Source organism: Bombus pyrosoma, linkage group LG1 (assembly GCF_014825855.1).
Source record: "Bombus pyrosoma isolate SC7728 linkage group LG1, ASM1482585v1, whole genome shotgun sequence".
Classification (NCBI taxonomy): Eukaryota; Metazoa; Arthropoda; class Insecta; order Hymenoptera; family Apidae; genus Bombus; species Bombus pyrosoma.
The window spans coordinates 12,813,167-12,836,251 of NC_057770.1; the positions used below are offsets into that span (position 1 = coordinate 12,813,167).

The window sequence follows — 23,085 nt, forward strand, 5'->3', positions numbered from 1 at the left end:
TTGTTGGTTTTAGGATTTGGTAGATTGATAGACTGAACTCGTACCTATTAATAACACCTTCTTCGTATTTGCTTTAAAGTTAGCGATGGATTTATTTTAAAGAAAAGAGAATACGATTGAAGATCGATTAAGAGAGTTTAATGAAGATTATACATGATAGCAAATTTCATCAAATATTTGTGTAAAAATAGACTATTTAGGATTCATTTTCATTTGCATATTGGATCTATGAACAAAATTCACACGTTGTTCATGGTGAATTAAATTGAATACTAAAAAAAGAAGCACTCCAATTAATCCACGAAAATTGACTTTCGAGTAGAATACTTTGATAAAAAGAACCGTATTCTTTGTTTGTTCACCGATTCCGAACATCAATCTAATAGTACGACCATCGTATGGAATAGATTTTTCACGGTAAAACGTATAACGAAATATGCGCAGAAAATTAAAAACAAAATGAGCAGAAGAGTAAAAAACAGGACGATAAAATCGTGGAGTAAATTTTTCGACGAATGTTTTTGCGGTATTAATTCTGGAATTTTGTTCGTTCTCGAATATTTATCGATCCGAGCGTCGAACTGATAAAATTTTATTGCTACCTCAACGGAAAGTTGAAATTACGAATTTGGCGTTGAGTTTATGTAGGTTGATTCATCAAAAAGTATTTCTTCGAATATTTTTTATAAATTAATGTCGCGGGTAAGATTAATAAGACAGGAACGAATAGGTCGGAGTGACAAATACATTTTTATACACACTGTTTCTGACAAAATTTTTTAAATTTCCTCTTTACGTTTTGAAATTGAACGACTTTTTGAGAAGATGAACTAATAGATTCGTATTAAATACATAGTTTCCGAATGCACCTTCCAGTTAAACTATTGAATTATTCTGACATTTATATTCATTTTATAAATATAAGAAAAAAGCAAAATTTTTTAAGAGCTATTATAATTATTAATTCAAATGTAATCAATATTAAAGACCTAGAACCAAAACTTTCGATATAATTTACTCTATTCCATAAACAATATACTATCTCTTCTAAATCGATACACTTGATCGATTCGTGAAAAACAAATACGGACAAACTTTATTCCCGCGAGATTCGTAAACGCGACCCTCCGATATCGAATGTAATACTTTTGCGTTACGTTTAATCCCTGGGACGCGTCAAAATAATTTACGAGGTGATAGACTTGCGTTTTGGAATTGGGCCAATGGATATGGGCTATAGGAGAGAATACGAACAGAAGGTAATACAGGTTTTGGATGGAGATACGTGTCTATAAATTTCGAATTAAAGGAATCATATGAAACTGGACCGAAATGAAGACCGTATTTCTAAGCGGCTTTTTTTGGACCATTGGCATGTGTTTTTCAATACTTCATAGAACTTTTCTCTTTTGTTGATTTTTTTACTTTTTAAACAATATACGCTGATCTTATGTTGATGATGTGTAATTAACATATTGTTGATTGGCCATGACTATATTCAAATTTATATATACCAAATATTTGCCTAATTACTAAAGTATGAAATTATGTAAGTTGTCATTATAACGTTATTTATTATTTTAGATAGTATTATTTGTATACTAATTTATTTTTAATTATGTACACAAATAAAATCATTGCAGTCTGTTTCACATTTTCATTGAATTTTCTTATTCAATTTTTGTATAAGATAATTGATTTTAATAAAAGAAAAGAATAACAAATTTTTACAAAATCATCAGTGTTTTTTATTCTTTACTTAATACAGAAAAAGACAGATAAACCGGCTCACTAGTTAGAGCTACGATGAGTTTGTCTAGCTTTCCTCTGGATTTTATTTCGAGCTTTTTGGAAGTTCCCCGTTGATTCACCTCGTCATGGTTTCCTCTTTATCCCTACATCTCCCCATTGCCCTCTTTTCTCTTCGTTTCTGCTACTTTTGTTACGTTCGATCGAGTTCGGCTTGAGAACTCGCCGCGTCTCGGCTGTCAATATATCGGTTTTCTCTTGCACGGTTCTGTTCGTGTATTCCTCTCGAAGTCTCTGACGAATAGTCATGGTTCGATCCTCTTTTTGTTCGTTGTTGCTTGCGGACCGAGCGAGAAATTTTCCTGTTCCATATACCAATATAGAGTGGCTCACGAAGGTATTTCAAACAATTACGTGAAAAATTCTTATGAATATATTATATGCATTATATGAAACTTTTCTAAATCTCATTAGCGCTGCAATAAGACACGATTATTACAATTATAGTGGTAAGAACTGGAACCAATCTGAAAATGAATGCAGAAGATACAATATAATATACATCTAGTGAAAAATGAATTTTGCTTCAAACATATACTAAGACCTCATTAAATACTGAGTCTTATTAGTATAGCGGATAATTGACTGTTCCAATATTTTTATGATTTCTATATGTATACCTACTTGCACTAAATATCCTGCAATTTTTTTTATTCATACATTTCCGAATTTTTTCGAACTTTACCAATGTGATCACGATAATTGTATCATGCCGTATGTCATACAAAAATTTTTCATATAATATGAAATGTATTCCGAAAAAGTATTTGCACAAGTTTCTATTCAATGTCGAGGATAAGATTGTTTCAAGAATTTTTGAACTTGTTTCTAGTCGACTATTGTAGTGCCCGTTATTAATTTTCGTTTATATTCTATTCTATTCTATTATGTTCCATTCTCTTTTATCATGGTTAGCTTTGGGCTATTTTGATATTTTTATAGTTTTTCGCAGTTTGACATTTTAGCTGTCCAAATAGTGAACATGTCTAAAAACACGATGATGGAAACCGTTTCAAATTTCAATTACCGTACGTATAGCAAAATTGTCGTTAGTGTCCGTAATTTCCGAGTAACTAAAAGTGGGCTTGTCGTAATAATCATTTTGCAAGGTTTCGCAGGTCGTAGCTTCATTGTTAAGACATTGGAAAAAAGCACACCTTCGTGGAGATGGAAGGAAAACATTGGGGTAATTAAGTTTTCAGAAAGGAAATTAATGAATTAAGTAGTGAAAAGAAAAGATACTTCGGGTGCTTTACTTGATGAAAATATATCACTTAAAAAGGAATTTCGGCTTAAAATTATACCGACTCTGATAAATTTTTAAACGTTTTGTGCGAAATTTCGTTTAAATGTTAGAATACAGTATTTTAATTCTTTTATAAAATTTCTTGGTATTTCTGTATGTTAAAATTTTATAAGTGACATAGTAATGAAGAAGGATGTTACATCAAATTTATGAAATATGTATTTGTTTATCAAAATTTCTATCAAACACTAATTATTGATATTATATAACATTCTAGCTATGACAATATAATCTTCCTAAGTGCCTAATTTTAAAACAACAAATTACCAATAAAATAAAATTTCCCAACATAAGAGAGATTAATATAATCAATATCAGACCGTAATAACAATAAACGTTTCATCGACATCTAAAGAGTCATGGTCCCTAATTGAATTAGGACTTCTTCCGAGTTTATCGATATTTAATCTGGCAGCAGGTAGCCCCGTCTCTGCAAGGGAGCTTCTTAATCCCCGCATTATCCGGCGTGACTACGGGCTAGGTTGTGTCTTCCTTTCAGCCTCTTATCCAGCCGCTGCTGGAACAGAACGTTTCATAAATCCTGCTGCGAGAGATAAGTGGCCCCTGAATGTCTTTCGTCCTGACGCAGTTCTAGCCAATTCACCACTAGCCTTTGGCTCTTCTCAGTGTTTTGGGACGGTTAATTGGAACGGAACGCACGACGGTGCAGCTATTTAGCTTCTTAGTCAGAAGTTCTAATTTTCCGCATGTTACTATGCTCTGTGATCCCCCCCGCCCCCTTCTCTCTTTTCATCTCGTTCTCTCTCTTTCTCAGTTTTCTTGTATTATGAATTTGGCAAAGTGAAAAGTTTGGCTAACCAGAGTCTCAAAATTATGGAGTACGTATTCGATTCGTGTTACTCAAACTTGATTAAGAGAACGTTCAACTTTGATTAAACTTGATCAGATTTCTACGGTGTCGTAAAGTCACGTCGCTTGTTTTCGATGTTAACTCGATTTTACGTCCACTATGAATAAGCGCATCTCCCATTTCCCTCGGTTCGATTTCAGTCGTGGTGTCGATTTCTGCTTCACTCGATTAACACCCTGGTTCACTAAACTTTCACCCTTAACTTCGTTGCCAGTCGTTTATTCGAGAATGCTGCACAGGGAGAATGAAAAATGTTTCCTTTGGGTTATTAATATTGTTGCATCCTTTTTTTCGTTAATGCATGTATACAATCATATATATATATATATATCATAATATATAAATCATTATTATATTATATAAATCCTTTTATATCTTTATAAATCCTATTATATAAATCCTTTTTTTTCATTAATGCATGTATATATTATGTATATATCATGTCATATATCATATATATATGTGTGTGTGTGTATATATATATATATATACATGCATTAATGAAAAAAAAGGATTTATATAATAGGATTTATAAAGATATAAAAGGATTTATATAATATAATAAGGATGTTATATAATAAATTATAAAATAAATTATATATATAATTATTTATATTATATAATTTTATTTGCAAATTGAATTATAATTTTAATTAATGTTGTAATTTCATTTGACGTTTCATAAAATAGATTTATTTTTTAACAAAGACTCTTCTCTGATTACAATTGTATCGCATCTAGAAAAATAAATGTGGATTTCAGTAACAGCGCAAATGTGTTAATAATCGGCTGTATGATTTCAAAGGAATTATTTAAATTCTACAAAACATCAGTGAGTTAATTAAAAAGATAAAACATAAAACGATGAAATACAACAGTTAAATCAAACGATTAAATTAAATATAAATTTTAAATATTGCGAGAAATCGGCAACGACAGAACGATACGATCGATCGGTTGCTGAAAAACGTGTTAAACTGCAGCGCAATAGCGATATCCTAAGGAAGGATTACTCCGTTAAGACCAGCTGTTCGGATAATCTCGTGGCACGGTCGATGATATGAAGCCATAAACGCGATAAAGAGTTGAGCAGATCCCTGGTCTTACGTTCGACGGTGTCACGAATTGCGAGACATAATCATAGGCATCGATCCGATACCTCAAGTACTCTGCAGTCGTTCGGTATCCTTGGATTTCGATACCACCTAGCTGCTGAAATCGTTCAGTCTGCAATTTGTGAGGCATTCGTCGTTATCACGTCGAGACTTTTACATATAAACGATAAGGTTGTTCAATGCTCCTCCATTGTAAGTCATGTTTGATCTCCTTTGCAGAGATGTCGGAGTTAATGGCTTGAGAAAATTGTTTATGGGATGTGTTTTATTCGCGGTTCTGCTTATTCGTAGTTTCTCAGATGAGTTGCTGTTTCGTGCGCGTAAGATGTGCATCTTATGACAATGGAAATGGAAAGAATGGATTAGATTTGTTGAAAAGTTTAGAAATATTTAGATTAATAGACATATGAATTTGTTATATGTTAATAATAGAAGTAATAATAGAAGATCGAATTTATCGAAGATTTATTTAGAGATATTTATAAAAATTTGTTTAGAAATACGTAGGAAAATAACGATCTTTTTTAAGAATGCATAAATACATAAAATGATATTTTTAAAGGTAGAATAATTTCTTTTTACAAATGTCAGTTATTCATTACTTGGCTTTAATGTACTCCTTTTTCCATGACATTCACGAAATAACGAAGGCATCGCTTGTTTCGCATTTGTATCAGTCTGGTTGATACTCATTCATGACAGCGACGGGAAAGCCAACATTACACGCATGTCGAGCACTAATTAGGTTACCTGACACGTAACAGCGTGTGCTGCGAGACACGCATCTGTTCCGTTGAAACTTAACCACGTTAACATGTGATCCAACGGTCACGAATTTTTCTCTGTGATATGATAAATGCATACCGTTATTTCGGGTTTTCATTTCTTTCGTCTACCATTTTCCGTGTATTTTCCTAGTTTGTAGCATTTGTTTCACGATTAAATAATATAATTATGATATATGATAATTATGATAATTACGAAATAATGATATAATTATCTAGCAATTTTCCAACCCCATCAAAAGACACATTTTATCCTTTTCAAGTGGCAATTTTATCTTTTGATTCGTTGTTCATCTAACATTTCCCGACTAATCAGTCGGTGTTCAAAGCTTATTGTTTACGTCTTCCAATACTTAAGGAATTTAAAGAAATTCTTTTTATTCTTTTTAAATCACCGCAAACAGTGCTCAGAGATGTGCTCTTACGCCGAATAAAACGCATGAAATTACAAAATCATAAAATTTCCAAAGAAATCTGATTAATCGACGAATGATAATCACCTATCACCATAGATATTCAATTCCTCAAATTCGTTAGACCTGTAAATTCGTAATCGACTTGTAACTGTTGTTACGTGAATCAGTTCAATTAGAACTCGAATGTTTCCGCATATTTGATAACAGCATCTTGTCAGTTGGTATCGCGACGAAATTGCCCGGACGGTAGCTTTCAATTTCGCGATTCAACCGAACAACATTCCCCCGGTACGCTAACACGGTGCACGTGTAATAGGTGTACAACGTGTACCGGACTTCCGTCATATGTTACTGTCAGCGGCATCGCGTATTTACATACACAGCTGCGTTTCACATACGTACTTCACGGCACCGTCGCGCCGAGGACGGAAGCTCGGATTTTCGCGTGTTATCACCGGGTATACTGCGAGGTGTAAACGCAGCGCGTTAAACCAGCTCATAGATCGTCAATGGATTTAGTCGTTCATGGCCGATGAGTCGATGGTAAGTCGATTATTCGACTTGCATAAAGTATTTCCGGTTAAACTTCGAATTACAGTACCGATATTTTCAGAATTGGAACGTTTTTTTTTTTCGAGGCTAAGAAAATATTCGGGAAATTAAAATTTTTCGTAAGCAATGTAGCTGTGTCGGTTGTTTAGTTTAAGCTTTTTATTATTTGAATCGCTTAAAGTATTTTCTGTTAAACTTCGAATGACGGTACAGATATTTTTAGAAACAAAATTTTTCTCGAGCCTAAGAAAATAAAAAGGAGGCGATTTTTTTTACAATTCTTATGACGTGAGGTATGATATTTAATACGTTTCAGACTTTTCGAGAGGTTTGTTCTCGAGTTTGCTTGTGTATCCCATGTGTTCAAGCGTAGTATGGAATAATCCACTTTAATTTGTGAATGGATGTATTTCGGGAGAAGCTTTCAGTTGGAAAAATTGAGTATGTTAGGATTAAAGGAACACGAAGAGGATATTAGAATATCAAGGAGAATGCTCGGTGGCCTAAGACGCCAGGATATTTTTAACGTCGTTTGTCGCTTCTTAAACTAGAATACTTCGGATATTTTCTAGAAATTGAAAAATCTGCAAGTAGATTTATCGTAGCACGTATTCCCTCATTTTAACATTAACAATATAGTAGATTAGAATTTTATTTTCCCCAAATTTCCTTTCACCTAGATGTTTTTTAAAGAATTATTTCAGTATCAAACTATTTCTAAGAGGTGTCGATATATAAATTATTAGGGTGAAAAATTTTCAATTCGTTGAGTTTTAGTTTCGTTCTCACAGCCTAAAATATCGTAAATAAAATGAGAATTCCTTGACCTAATTGTATTGTTTTATAATACATATTGTATATATGAATTTCATTGCTATACATATGTTTAAATTTCAATTTAGCATCTTTATTATACAGCAATTATTATGCAAATGAAATTGGATCTCTTATGGAACACACAACCAAGTATAACTTTTTCAAAATAATCTTTGATTGCTTTTCAAGTTTAAAACCCGTACGTTAGTTGTGAGTTAAATTAAATTGTCACTCTCATATCCACACTGAGGAACCACGCGATGCGTTACTTTATCCCCTTCTTCTTCGTATAACTTTCGTATAGTACTTTCAGTCTGATACACATGAGAAATTCATTTAGTCGAGTTTTCGCGGTTTGCCCACAGTTTCACGGGTAGATTCATCTTAGCGCGAGTTCGTTAGACGCGGTGCTCGTCATAAAACCGCCCGAAGGTTATTGTGCCGTTTCCGTTTTACAAATTTACTAGCGCCAACGCGGATGATGCAGTTACTTTTTATGTCGCTTGGATCGTTCTTGACACAACGAAGCGCTCTCAACGAACAATTGGTAACGTTCGTCAAATTTTCCTCGGGTTATTCAATAAACTACAGCCATCGAGTTGTAATTTTTCCATACAATAATTTTCTTTGTCAAGAATTTTTACTTTTGAAACCTAAAACGAAGGATGTACCGAAAAATAAGCAATGTTCATTTTCACTGTACTTAATTAATATATTTTATATATATTTATATATTTTAATTTTAATTAATGCATTTTATTTATGTGGACTAGCATTACACTATTGTCAAATTAGAGGAAATTAGAAGGCAAATTTGATAATACTAGAAAATTAGAAAATATTACAAAATAAAATTCTGATTATTGGATTTAGTTGTTAGAAATTATTAAAACTTGCGCTGTTTGTTAGACGACTATTTGTTACTGACAAAGCCTTTAAGCTTCCCGGAATTCGATACGAGAACCACGGTTTAGCGTGGAAACGCAATCTTGAAATTTATTAGTTATAAGACTGGAATTAATGGTCTAACGTTAATGCGTTGGCGAAGCGGTTGCGTGTTTTGGTTACGATAATAGATACTGCAAAGAATAAATAGGGCCGTGCTACAGTTTCGACAAATTGGATAGTATCGCGATTACGTCCCCGCGAATTATTATAGAAATAGGTCACAGACCTTAATGAACGCGATGTTGCGAAACTAATCTAAATTTGACCCGTTATTCCTTTGCACTCTTAACGAACTAAACGATTATTTCCGTTGCTGGATAATCAGTTTCGTCTCCGCGCAACCAACTCGGTTTTAACGTTCTGTGATCTTCGGAATTACAACTTTTAGTATCCCTTAGGCTCAATTAAACTTTTGCTTCGATTATAATGCTGGATAAGTTGTTGTTTTCGGTCTTAAATATGGTATGTTTAGTTTAAAATAATCGATAGAAGTATGAAAGCACACAACTTTCATCTTCGAAGATTAAACTGTATTTCAAAAAATCTCAGTATATCTAATCTTTAAAGTTTAATTTAGAAAGAAACTGGAAGATGAAATTTTGCTTAAATCGCCAATGACCCACTTTGCTTATGGCGGGCCAATTTTCCTTCAATGAATAAATTCGTAATTAAAAATTACACCAATACGCTATTCCTATACGCTATTAGCTATAACTATTAGGACACTTATCTATCTGTTGTACATTCATTGAAAAACTGAGACAATATATATGCACGTCTTGATTCAACTAGCACTAATCCCAAAAATTTTCGAATCTAATTGTATTAAAGTTAAACAGAAACGGTAGCGGATTTTATTAATCGCGAACTGAACAAACACAAAGGACCAGAAACATTGATATATCTTAGGAGAATATTCAGTTTGAACAAAGAGGTATGTCATGCTCAGATCCGATTTAATTATCTCTTGAGAGAAATTAAGATGCTCGTTAATACCGCGACACCAGCGTAGGATTATAAAACAGAGCGGATTGCACGAGCACGGAAGACACATCCTCGGATAACGGGTCGCTATTGTGTCTTGAGAGCGACATCGCAACCAGTACATTACTATACGCGTTTACATTTCTGGCGGGCCTTCTGGCGCCGTGATTACGGCAGACTGATGCCAGTAATTTCTCAAGAGAACTGCCCACTTACGAAAGTTTCTTCGTGGCAGGCTGACTTATAGTCCTGAACTTCCGATCCTCTCCGCACCATTCTGCAATGGAACGCATCTCAGCGGATTACGCTTTTGTACACGACTCAACCATTTCGCCTATAATTGCCCTAATGATAATAATCGATTCAGTGCATACGATTGCTTCCTAAATCCGATAATCGCCGAATTAGGCGATGTCTAACTTAGGGTTGTTAATAACGATTATCAGAAATATATACATAATTTATTGGTGACTATAGAGGTATGGTATAGGTACAATTATGATTGTGTTCATAAAACGCGAGGTCAATATTTTGTACACTCGTAAGTTGCCAGCGAAATTTGCCAGAATGTTTAACTAATTTGCATAGCTTTTACTTACATGATTGTTTGTTATTTGTATTGTGAGATAATATACGTAATATAATAAATCTAGCAAGGCTCTGTAAACGAAACTCAAGTAATGCTGGATATTGAAGCTTAACATTCATATGAAATCTCATAAAAGAAAGTATTATTTTATGCTTTTTATCTTAGCTTCTTTTATGGAAATTTATAATGTTTTACATTGTATTACCAATGAAAACTGGTACAACGTGCATGTACCTATTGTACTACTTTATTTTATGTTGTTCAATTGCAGTTTACAATTTGTTTTATATGCTTGTTTCAAGGATAATACTATTATATTACGAGGATTATTAGAAACCTTTAAAAGTTAGAAAATAGCAAGATCCCTTATATTCTCTTATCAAAGTAAATGTCAATTCCCTTTAAACGAGAAGGAAGTATAATTGTATTTTATGAATGCATTATCATCAGAAATGAAATATCATTAAACGATTGTACTATCAAGCACTGAAAGATTCATAATATCCTTTCACCACAGAAAGTATCGATCGCATTTTAAATGAGAGAAAAGTGCAATCGCATTTTACAGGTGTACTATTGTTAGAAATTAAATACATTTGAACTAGGTACTCAATTTTTTCTACCATCAAGCATAAAAGCTTTACTATAGAAAATATTATTAATTCTATCTATAAAATGAGAAACTGCAATTGCATTTGCAGATGTACCATCATCAGAAATGAAGAAATTATCGATGTCTTCAACTCGTTTCTCCTGCTAACTGTCACAAATTCATATTTTCAAAAATGTCATTTTTTAAATATTCTTATCATGTTGTAACACACATTGGTTATCTTATAGGAATAAGTACAATTTATACAAATTTACATGAGATTATTTTATACAGACAAATAAATAAACATACAAATGATAAACAACAAATAAATGAACGATTAACATAATTTTATAGATTATAAGAGCCTGTAGTACATGTCTCGTTCGTCGTAGAACCTCGCGAAGTCTGACTACCTAATTAAATCAATATCGCTGGTCTGGCAAGGACCAACCTCAGCTACTTCGTTTTACGCCCGACTAACTTCAACGCTGTAGAATCTGTGTAAAATCTACTTGGTGCCTGCACCAATATCAACATCTACCAGCACCATCTTTCCATAAATATTTACATTTACTTCCAGTCTCGTGTAATCGAATACCACAGCTACACTTTCGTTGCTAACGTGGCAGATTAAAACGAGAAACCCGGTTGAAGGATCGACCTTTGCAAAAGGAGAAACGGAGCGTTCGCAGTGAGTGAAAAATTCAGGCGACATGCAAATCCAAGATACGTCTGACAGGATTGTTTTTTTCTTTGCGGCAGTTTTGTACGCGAGAAACGTCGTTCTCGTAAGAAATGGAGAATTCTTTTACAGTGGTCTAAACGAGCGGAGCTTTAATACACGCCTCTCGACGTTTTGCGCTCGAAGATGCGGCGAGCCACGGTGTCGACGGAAATGCTAGAGCCGCGAAATTTATGCTCCCGGGGAAATTGAAATTTCACCGACGCGGTGGAAATTTCGAAATAAGCACCGGTGCACGCGAGCGCGTTTTCTTCAGTCGTCGTTCGTTGGCGAATTTAATAACCGGACTGTCGTGTGAAACAGGGGCGAAATCGGGCTTAATAATATCGATTCGAAACGGGAAACCTTATCCGTGGATACGTTCGAGCGAACGCGTTAATTAAATTTCCTAGCGTGCCGAATACACGTATCGTAGAACTGTTGCCGCTGGTTTTGATCTTGTGATTGTGGTTTCCTGTATTTACGACGTTTAACGTTATTTATACCAATAGTAATGCAGATCGCTGTCGTCGACGTTCTTCGCGTTTTTAAATTATAGCTTTCTGTCGACGTCGATCTGGCGTTTGAAATTTTGAATCGCGTGGAAATAGAAATTTTATGATATTGTTATAGAATTTTGATATTGGATATATTTCTTCAGATATCTCTAAAGTCTCTTGCTTTTCGAAGTATACATGTTTTTGAAAATAAAAACCAAGGAATAGAACGATACTTTTATTAAATGCGTTACCGCGTTTGAAACAATTTTCAGAGAGAATGGAATTCTAATGTTGAAGGTTTGTGTGTGTAGCATCTGGAGTGCACTTTCTACTACGGCGCTGTACATTCCACATATTTTGTTATTTTTTAATTTTTCCATAGTCGATATACGTTTTCGACGCGAATTTCTTCTAAAAAGAAATTCGAAAAATAAAATAATACTTTAATCTGAAGTTGTTACAGTTTTCAGCTACCATTAGGTGCGTTGTTATTAATTCCTAATAAATTCCATTATACCGTAATATATAATACCAGTTGTATGCCACTCGAATATTCAACAGTCTCATCTTTGATGTTATCGATGTACGCACGAGTGATTTTATAAGTCAGTCGGACGAAGGGCTATTTCTTAAAAGGAAACGTAGAATCACGTATCTAGAATGAGTGGTAGTCGCAGGATGAAAACGTCAGAAAGACTAATGGTAGATTTCTTTTGCTGCATGTTTCTTCCGTCCTCCTCTCCATAGCTATTCCCCTTCGTTTTTCGTCTTCTTCCTCGCGAATAATTCTATCCTCCAGTTGAGCAAACTTTTCGAGCGTTGCCGTCTCGATTGCCTCGTTACTTTCTTCCGTACTCCTTGTACTCGATTGAAATTTTCTAATACCGAATATTTTTCGGAGAAGTTGGAAAGTTTAATTGCAGCGTCCTAAGTCTTTCGTAGGGATGTGCATAAATATCCGAGAGAAACCGAAAAAACCTTATTCTATGGGGTTGTTCTTTCCAAGAACTTGCATCACGCATTAGGATATTTATATTTAAAGTTTCTGGACATTCCCCGCGGTGTATTAGAAGCTTATTATGAAGTTCGCTTCTTAAAGTATGACCCTCTGTTAAAAAAGTTTGATTATATTACCTGGAAATCGTACGATACAGTGGAAGCTCAGTTGGGATTTATTTCAGCGTGTCAAAGATTGACCCAGCTTCAAGTTTTTCATGTATACGCCATTCCTGATTTACATATAAAGTCGAAACTCTCGGAAAATCATGGGGGGCCCTTCTGAAATTGCGAATTATTATGACATACAGTCTAATTTAGCATATACATAACGAAATATAAGTTGAAATTGATACGTTCTGTGAAGTTTTTCGATTAGAAGTTGTTCAGTTTTTTCATTCTTCAATAATTTCGCACAGCAAACTTTTTTTGAATCAAATAGATAACGCACAATAATTTGTACGCAATATATATAACGCGAAAGATGAGGGGATTATTTTGTACAAGAATATTTTGCGAAGTATTCTGAAGTTAGTGATCCTTATTTCTAAAAAATCTTAGACAGTTCTTAATCACAATTACTTTCAGAGTATCATTTGCTCTATAATATTGTTAGATATTTCTATAATATTATTTGCAAAAATAATTCGTCTAAAACATCTGCATGTACCAGAATTAACTTACAACAAGTATCTACCAAGCGACTAGTATCGATTTCATATTTCCAGGTTACGGAAGAAAACTCGGTGAGTAAAATAAAATCGAAGGAAGCAACAGGAATAAATATCGATATATCCAGTTCTACCACAGTATTCGCAAAATTGTCTAAATTTGTCCCGCATGAAGAATTGATTCACGATATGAAGTGAGAGAACTCTTGTTTCCAAAAATAGCGAGTGATGGTTCACAAATAGAGGTCTTGTTTTTACGAAACATGTTACAGTTCGATGTTCCGAGGCTTCCCGATCAGATACAATTCATACGTATATAGCGAGTATCTCTGCGGGAAATCCAGTTCCAACGATTTAAAAAAGGTCGGTGCATTGGAACAATACAATCCGGCGTCTGAACTCGACCTACATTTCGTTATTGTGCAATTTTATCCGCCGACTTATATAATTAAGCGGTGAGACTGGCACCGCAGGGATTGCTACCTCCCTTTTTTATTCTGATTTTATTTTCGATCAAATGAACGGTTATCGTGCCTCTCTCAACATCGTAATCAGGTGATTAAGACCAATCGTGGACGTAAGCGTGTCGTTGATAGACTCTAAAATGAATCGTGGCCATCGAAGATTTGTATATCTCAGAGTGATGCAATGATTTTTTGATGATTTTCTACAGTTATTTCTTAAATAATGTTCTTTTTGTAGTAATCTTTTTATTTTAATGAAATTCCTTTTAGTAGTTATAAATTTACAAATTTACACGTCATTGTCTATGAATTGTCCAATTTTTTACTTAATTCAATGATTAGTTGTTTGAGTAAAATGAAGATAACAAATATTAGAATAATATTAAAAATAACATTTAAAATAATATTTGAAATAACAACTTTTTCGAAGAAAATAAACAATTTTCAAAGCTAATAAATTAAATTCTTTCCTTTGTGATAATTTTCCATATAAAACTCTGTCGAATCTTTATCTTATAATAATAATATTCGAAAACAATGTTTGTGACCTGTTTGCAAATTAATTCCGTCTCGAACAAAGGACTTTTCAAAGAAATACGACGTTCATTTTTTATACATTGTCAAGTTTGACGTCTAATGAGTGAAAAAAGGGGACACGATATCTGGAACAAAAGTGGCGTCTATCGATCGACATCGACTTTTCAGACGACCCCCATACACACCGTGCACCGTGAAGGCAACCCGCAAAAAGAAAAGATACACAGCGCGGACACGGAACTCATTTACCGGTTCATTCATTCGAAGAATCAAGAATGGAAGGTTGCTCAGCATGGAACGAGTTCAGTGTGCCAGATCGGCTTCTTGGATAAAGAATCTCGTGATCAGTTGTCAACGAGGTACGACCATTTTCCATTCACAATGCTGCACGGTTGTATGACAGAAAATCACCATTACCTTCCGCAAACAAACGTATCCTACTTGTACGCGAATATACCTAAGACCCACTTTGTGACGTTGAAAGATTTTTCTCGCAAAGAACCATATTTGTATGCTCGACTGTTGAGAATTTTAAAAAACTTGGATATTCGTAAAGAATCGCAGAAAATATTACAAGAGTTTCCTAAGAAGTATATAAAAATTTGTTGACCTGCTTCCAGCAATATTCTAAATGAATTTCTTAATATCCAGATATTAAATATTCTTATTTAATATAGGTATACATATTTATATCCCTTTTTCCTACAATTCTCACGACTATAATCTCTTTCTTGATTCCATTTCCTTTTTATTCTAAGTAAATTACTTTTTTGCTTCTTTGTGGAAAAATTTTTATTACGTCATTTTCAACCGCGATTCTAAGAATTTCTCAAGATACTAAGATTTTCGATTCACGGTTTTAGAAAAGTATCTACTATGTAACTTCTATCACATTTTGCGTGCTGTTAGCGTGTTTATCAAGAAAATGGAAAATGCAGAAAGCCGTACAAATGGACGAGATATGTCATAATAATGTGCGCTTCATATGCGGGCGATAAGTTACGTGATTGGACCTAAAGTCGCTACGTCGCGTCAGGCGATCCATTTCGCAAAGGCGAATGAAAGGAAAAAGTAAGAGAATGGAATACCATCGTCTATTCGTGACCGAAGATCTTACGATTAATCGGAAGAAACTAACAAACCATCGAACAAGTGCATAAATGACGTCCGCGTTTTACGATAAATTTTTAACCATTATCATAGCATGTAGAGTTCGATTTACATATTTTCAAACGGAAATTTCGAAAATTTGGACTATTGGATGATCATTTCCTGACAAGAAGCTATTAATCACCTATTATAGATTTTTTAAATATTTAAAAAATTTGCTAAATCTGTTAAAGTACAACTCAGATACGTCTGTCATACTTAAAAAAGTAGTATGAATGCATTAAGAATAAAATACCTCAACTTGTCTTTCTGTCTTGAAAGGTCATTTTTAAATGGTTTTTATATTATTTACCCACCTATTCTCATACGAGCGCAATTTAAAACAATAAAAGTGCCAAGGTAAAAGAAATGCATGACAGCATCGTGAAAATTGAGTTTAATTTACGTTGTTTCAACAAGGGAAAACCGTTTAGACGGAAGAATTTATTGACAAAAGCTAAGTTATTGTTTCAACCTCCTGATGGATTAACTGAGATAATAACAGGTCGGCTAACGCTTCTTGACTCGCTCTTACGAATGTAGCATTAAACGCGGAAAGCAATTAAAGCTTTCCTCTTTTTGTGTCGAATGTATACGAGAAATTGTCTCAGGACCCGGTAGTCACGCTGACAGTACCCTGAAGAACTCAACCGCAAGTCTTCACTGAAAGAAGAAGAAATCGGGTTTTAAGTTAAATTTATAATTGAACCGACATCAAGATCGTGTTTGTAACGAGGTTATTACACCACGTCATTGTAAAAACTGTTATTTATCCAGGTATTTTTTGCGGCAATGAATCTTCGAAGCTTTTAATGGGCCACAGAAACCATTAATTTGTTCTTTCGAATTTGGATCGCAGTAAAACTGGAGGCATTAATAGTTTTATGAAACGTACGGTTCTATTAAAGTAGGTCCGGTATACATTTTCGAACATGTTATTATTAGAATTATTATGATAATGTTCGAAATTCGTGGAATTAATTGACATTGAAATAATCCAGGCTGATTAAGTGAAGTCGAATTTTATATCAAATTTTGACATTGTTGAAATAAAATATTTGGGAAATTACTGTTTCAATTATTTAAAAAATAGAAACAGTAAATTATTTGAAACGATATAATTTTTTAGTTATTTCAAGTAAAATTTATTTGGAGATTTATATTAAGCAGTCATTTTTGTCGAGATGAGTGACACAACTATCGATCGTATTCCACTTTTACCATTTAATTAATTCACCTTCAATCTCCTAATTCAAAGATTGGAATAAATGACAAGTATAAATATTACATTTCACATCATCCACATCTGGAACGACAATTCATAATTGAATTCACAAACACGTCCACGGAAATGATCAAGAGTTATCTCTAATAAATACGTTCCGGATGTCTTTCGAGTATTTATCTTCGAAAGAGGATTCAATTTAGGAAGCTGGTGTCATAAATTAACGAAAAAGGACGGGGCAAAACTCGCGAATAATGACAGCGTCTGTCGACGCTGATTAATGAAAGCAATAAGTGTATTTTACGGCTATTCGGGACTTCATCGAAATTATTTATGGACTCACTGTTCGTCCTTATACTTGGCGTAATGAATACATTTATATCATTGTTTATCGGTCAATGTCATGCGATGTCGTTACCGAATAAATTCGACTTTTACTCTGATACGAAATAGACCGCGTATACATCGAGTTGATCATAATTCCTGACACAACTCATATTTTTTACATATGAAGTCTATACAAGTAGTAAAGAAAGATACACAGAGAATACAAAATTTCCAGCTGCGAGTGGTATTACGTACGGGAAGGTAAATGTTAAAGTCTGGATTGCGTAAAGATTCTACATATTTATTTTATATTATCTATTTAATGGTAATTTGGATAATCGAGAACAATTTATCGTTTATATGACATATTGTATTTAAATTCGATAGCCAGAAATTGCATATCGAAATATCTAACATAATCAACGTTTTCTACGGAATCTAGATGGAACACGAAGCTCGTAAAGTTTATCAAAATAAGAATTTTGAAAATAAAGATTTCCTACCCTTATCTTTTTTCCACTTTTTTAATTGAAGAGGAATTTGTTAAAGATCGGAGATTTTTAGAATATCTCCTGAAGGAGACAAGAGCAATCCATTACGCGCACGGTTCCGTATTTTTCCGTTTTATCTAGATGACTTAAATTCTTTACTCCAGTCTCCTGTTTCGTTCAACAGTTGCCAAAGAAGAAACGTTTCAGAAAGAAACATCGTGACAACGGTATTATCCGAAGCGGCGATATTAAATTTTCAGTCGGTTTAGTTCCGCTTGATTTTTCGATTTTAAAGAGAAATCCCGAACGCCGTGCCGGGTCAAAGTGTATATACGTATCAGCGCGAAGCAATTTACTCCATGAAATCGGCCAGATGGATGCTTAGAAGCGGAGAAAATTCGAGTGCTACTATTTTACGGAGGTTCGCAATTTTTCCCGAAGTATCATCGATGGACTGGAAAGTTTTCAAGCTACGAAATAACTTGGATACCTTGCTTCTTTCATCGTCTCGACGTTCGAATAAGATTTATAGACAGGCGACAGTGCCGTAATCGATAATACGTGTAAAATCACTATAAATGAAAAGCGTCTATCGTGTAAAGATTGCAGATAAATTATAATCTCGGAAATTCAAGTATATGTATATACAATTTATTAATTAAGAAGTAAATGCTATATCGTATTTAAAAACACTATACATTATCTGCTAAATAAATCACAAAAACATTGAATATATGTTTAAGGAAGATAGTAAATCAATTATTCCCAATTTCAATATACATTCTAAGAAACAGAAATACAAAAACAGTTTTATTTTCTACTCTTTTTCGTTCACATTATCCTTACTATCATTAATTCGTTCATATTCAAAGATCAAGCAAACGATCTTTCGCAAACATTCTTGTGCGTATTTTACTCTTTGAAATCGGCAACAAGCGAAAAATACGAGATTCGTAAAATGCACAGAGGACGGATTTCAAGATACGACGATTTCTCCGAAAATTTCCCTTTGATGCTGAGTCGAATGTAAAGAATGCTAGGTTATATCCGACAAGTCTGACTTGGTCTATTGCAAGTTTCATGGAAAAATGCATGCGTGCAGCCAAGCAAAATGTAATCGCGGTTGCATAAAATTTTCAGAATACTGAAATCGGATGTAAAGAGTCGCGATTCGACAACTGTTTACGAAAGGGACGGTTCATGTTGTTCCTCTGGGGCACAAACAACCATAAGACGGATTCCCCAGGAGGAAAGTGCAGTTGAACTGCAACTTACATGTCTCTGGTCTACCGCGGGAAGTTAGGGGTTGGCTTTACGCGTGGCCAATTTCTGTCCTTTGGCTCCTTTTCTCCTTCTTTTCCTATCTCTAGTTCTCTCCATTTCCAAAAGTTTATTTATAGTTGAGAAACCGTAACAACTGACCATATCTTGGTTTCAATTTTGCATTCTCATTACTGGATCTTTCGCTGTTCCTTTGATTCTTCTTTACGCTTCTTTCGTTCTAGCCGAGTTCATGTCGTTTTATGTACACAGTTTATAAGAGAAACTTTTACTTGGACGCTTCGCTGGCGCCCAAAGAAGTTCATGACATTTCATTTCACGGTTTTTGGCATTTAATACGGGTAGCAAGAAATTTCAAATTATTATATTATTCTGCAAGTAATGAGAGTTCTTTGAATACTGAAATTAAAACTATGGAGTTTGTGATATAAATTAGGAATTTTATCGAAGAAGAGTAGATATTTATTGTTAATGGAAAAATGTCAGCAATTATGGAAAAACCGGAAAAATAAATACATGTATTATTAATTAACATTGAATTAGGGATCAGAAAATCATTTGTTTGTTAATCTTAAAAAGGATTCGAATTATTCGTTTGAGAGGTAAGGGAAACTATGTGAAGCTTTTAAAAATGATTGCAGTACTTGCATTTACCAGAGGTAAACTTTCGTTATGGAGTTCGCAGAGGTAGAAGTCAAAGAGATCCCTTGGAAGGGTATAAAAGTACCATCAGCGGGACACGTGTTGACCATATTTCTCGTGTTACTTTGGTGGTATGAGAAAACCTGGCGATTTCCAACGATATTTATTACCTTTACTAGCATTCTTACGATTTGTGATACGACCTACTTCGCTATTGGAATTGTTCATCCCTATCTGCTTGATTAATTAAATTTGGCGTGTATGCACTTTATCCAGTACCGAGGTTCACATTTATACCAAATAAGTACATGAACAATGATTTTTAATTAATAATGATATTTAATATAATTAGATTGGTAAAAATTAGTTGAAAGTTTCATTTGAGAAGCGTATTATGTATATGTTTGCAATAATTTGGAAATATCCAAATATTTACGGAATGTACTGTATTTATATAATAGAGAATATTAGCAACGAAGAAGGATCTGATACAATATACCTTCGAATAAACCACATGACAATTAACTACATGATCAGAGGTTCTATTTACTCTTCGATATACCATTCACTCACACATGTTCGTCACTCCATTTTTCACGCAAAATACGCAAGTAAGCAAGGGCTACTCGCTAAGCGACCATAGTCAATATTTTTAATTTCGTAGAGAATCACGTAACTCGATTATATCATCGAATTGCTCGTTCCCATAAATCGGCCATCTCAATTTATATGGACTTTCGCCGTGGTACTAGGTTTGCCATACGACACGTTCGTTTTATATTCATTACTAAGAGCGCTTTAAATGTACTCACTGGATGTCGTAACCGGAAGTTACGGGGCGCTATTGTGGACGTAAAGTATTTGCCAGTACTGCTCTTTTAGTTAAAATCTAACATTTCTTCATTTTTCAAGTTACAACGGTGGTTTATGGTAGCATTTAAGAATAACCTAATATTATGCAGGCTGTTACGAATATTTTAATGATTAAATATTTCGAATTGGATCGGATCTCAAGAACGATCTTCTCTCGATAGCTCGCAAAGAAAATCGCCGATAAAAGGAAGTACTCAGGATTCCGTGTCATCTCCTTAATACGCGGGCAGCACAATCTCATCGAGTTGGAAGGTGGCATTAAAGAGTCATGAATATTCATAAAGCTAGCTGGTGGTCGGTCGACCCCTCGTGTTGGACCTTTTCCCGCTTTTAGCGGTGTCAAGTCTGCTGGAAATTGAAAACAATATGGAAGGACGCGTCATGTTCTTGGGATAGCTATCCGGGGAATTTTATGCTATCGTCCCGCAAGATTTTTCGGGAATTTCTATCATAGATTCTTTATTGAAAGTTAGATGTTCAGGGTGTGGATTAGATGAAACCACGTCAGAAGCATTTTTGGAGAATAGGGATAAGTAAAATATGTAGAATGTATGGAATTTCTACTAGGGGTGTTTAATAATATGTACATTTATGCGTATAAAACGTAAGTTTTACTTTACAAAGTATTTATGAAAAGTTGTGTTGATTTTGAAGTAAACAATAGTGTAAACGGTACTTTTGACATCTTTAATATTTCTGCTATTAGCAGGAGCATTAGGCAGAAATATAATCAACGTAGCTTTCACAATACTTACATACATTGATATTCTTGCAGTTACATAATTCTCTGATTTTGTCGTCATCAATGGAGAATGTTCTTCGAAGGTATAAAACTTTGTTGGTTCGTACTTACATTATACTTCACGCGGTATTTTCCTATGAAATTTATATATACAAAGGCTACAGTCGTAGCACTAGCTACAAATAATAGTTAATTAAAAGTTCCCCAAGATGATTCACAGTCTTGTGCAACAAATAGTCGCGAAAGCATATTTTATCACTATAATACAACTCAGTTTTCATATCTTCGAACCAACTTCCGCAGTATGTAATTAATTCCGATGACACAAGGTAGCCTGTTATTCGGGTTATATACTACATAACACTTTATTAAAGCGTGCCTTATTGCCAGCTATAACTACGTACCCGTGGCAATGACGACAACCGGTGGTTCGAGGGAATAAAAATATGTATTCTCAGGATAACTACCGGCATCGCGAGTTTCCTAGTTTTGTGGAACGAGACCCGCGGCAACTGCTTCATTTAGAAATGTAATTTTCTGATCTGTAGAGTATACAGTCTCGCTATCAAAAGAAGGTCATCAGATCTGCCTAATATGATTCTCTTCTCTCACCTACATTTTTGTTCTTGAATTTACTGAGATTAAATGACATACTTATTCCGATAGCTGAGCGAGTCGTTGACAATTCATATTCAAATTTATTCTTGGAAATAAAAAAGGCTTCTGATAATTATATAAAATTGCAGTAGAATAAAAACACGTTTCGAAGGATAGGTGTATTATGAAAATGATTAGATTGTAATCAAAGACATGCAAAAAAAATGTATTAATGATGCATATCAACGACATATCGTTTTATTCTCTTCTGAGATAAATACCTTCTTATTAACCTATGATCTGATGTAGGTAATTCTATTCTATTTTAATATTTCATACTTCGGTAGCGTGAAAGTTTGAATCATCGAGAAGACACAGTTCAAGCAAGTTTCTCAATATCTTTTTAAAAAAAGAAAATATATCTTCTTAAAATAAATCAGTCTAAAAAAAATTACAAAACACGTAATATTACGTCGGTAACAAAGAATCAATCGTTAAAAATCCATTGAAAATCTTTTCGATCTCGTGATATGTCGCTGAGGTATATTTGATCGGTAAAGTAGCGAATTTAATGGTTTCATAAATCCGTAAATCCACAAATCGTCGAGGATTAACCAAAATGATGAGAATTTAAATACCGCTACTATTTAGATCGATGGTAGCCGTGCATTCACATAATCGCAGAAGCTCTTTTCGAACGACGAACGACCGTTGTTTGAAGTGTTTCTATATGCGTTCTCACGCCTTGCATGGCGGTAATCGATGGATCCATACCGAGCACTTACTTTCGCGACCATTCCCGTTGCTCCCATCGCCCTATTTCCTTTAAATGCCAACCCATTCCACACCCAAACAGGAAATTCTTTAACAGGTAGCCCTTTACCTGGACTAACGTGCTCTCTTACGACCAATTTTTGCAATCGCATGTGCTGTTCTCTGCGCGTTTACGCGAAATGGAATCTTGCGCACTTCTTGGGAATACTACTTACCCAGTTTTGCTTTGTGTAGTGGTTTTCAAGAAAGTTTAACGCAGATTAGTTTGTGTTTTATAGTCGTTTAGAGATGTAAACTTTTGTGTATATT

General features: G+C 34.2%; 1 protein-coding gene across 10 annotated transcripts in view; it reads left to right on the forward strand.

The window, feature by feature from the left end:
• LOC122565710 (protein eva-1) overlaps positions 1-23,085 on the forward strand; it is a 328,494-nt gene that overhangs the window by 14,222 nt on the left and 291,187 nt on the right. Inside the window, exon 2 of one of the 10 annotated variants that reach the window (XM_043722242.1) lies at positions 13,732-13,749. The exons of 8 other annotated variants lie outside the window; for them this stretch is intronic. The gene's annotated coding sequence lies outside the window, so the exon portion shown is untranslated. Of the gene's footprint in view, positions 1-13,731; positions 13,750-14,843; positions 15,035-23,085 lie in introns of all 10 variants that reach the window. One more of the 10 variants, XM_043722330.1, reaches the window with a different exon arrangement.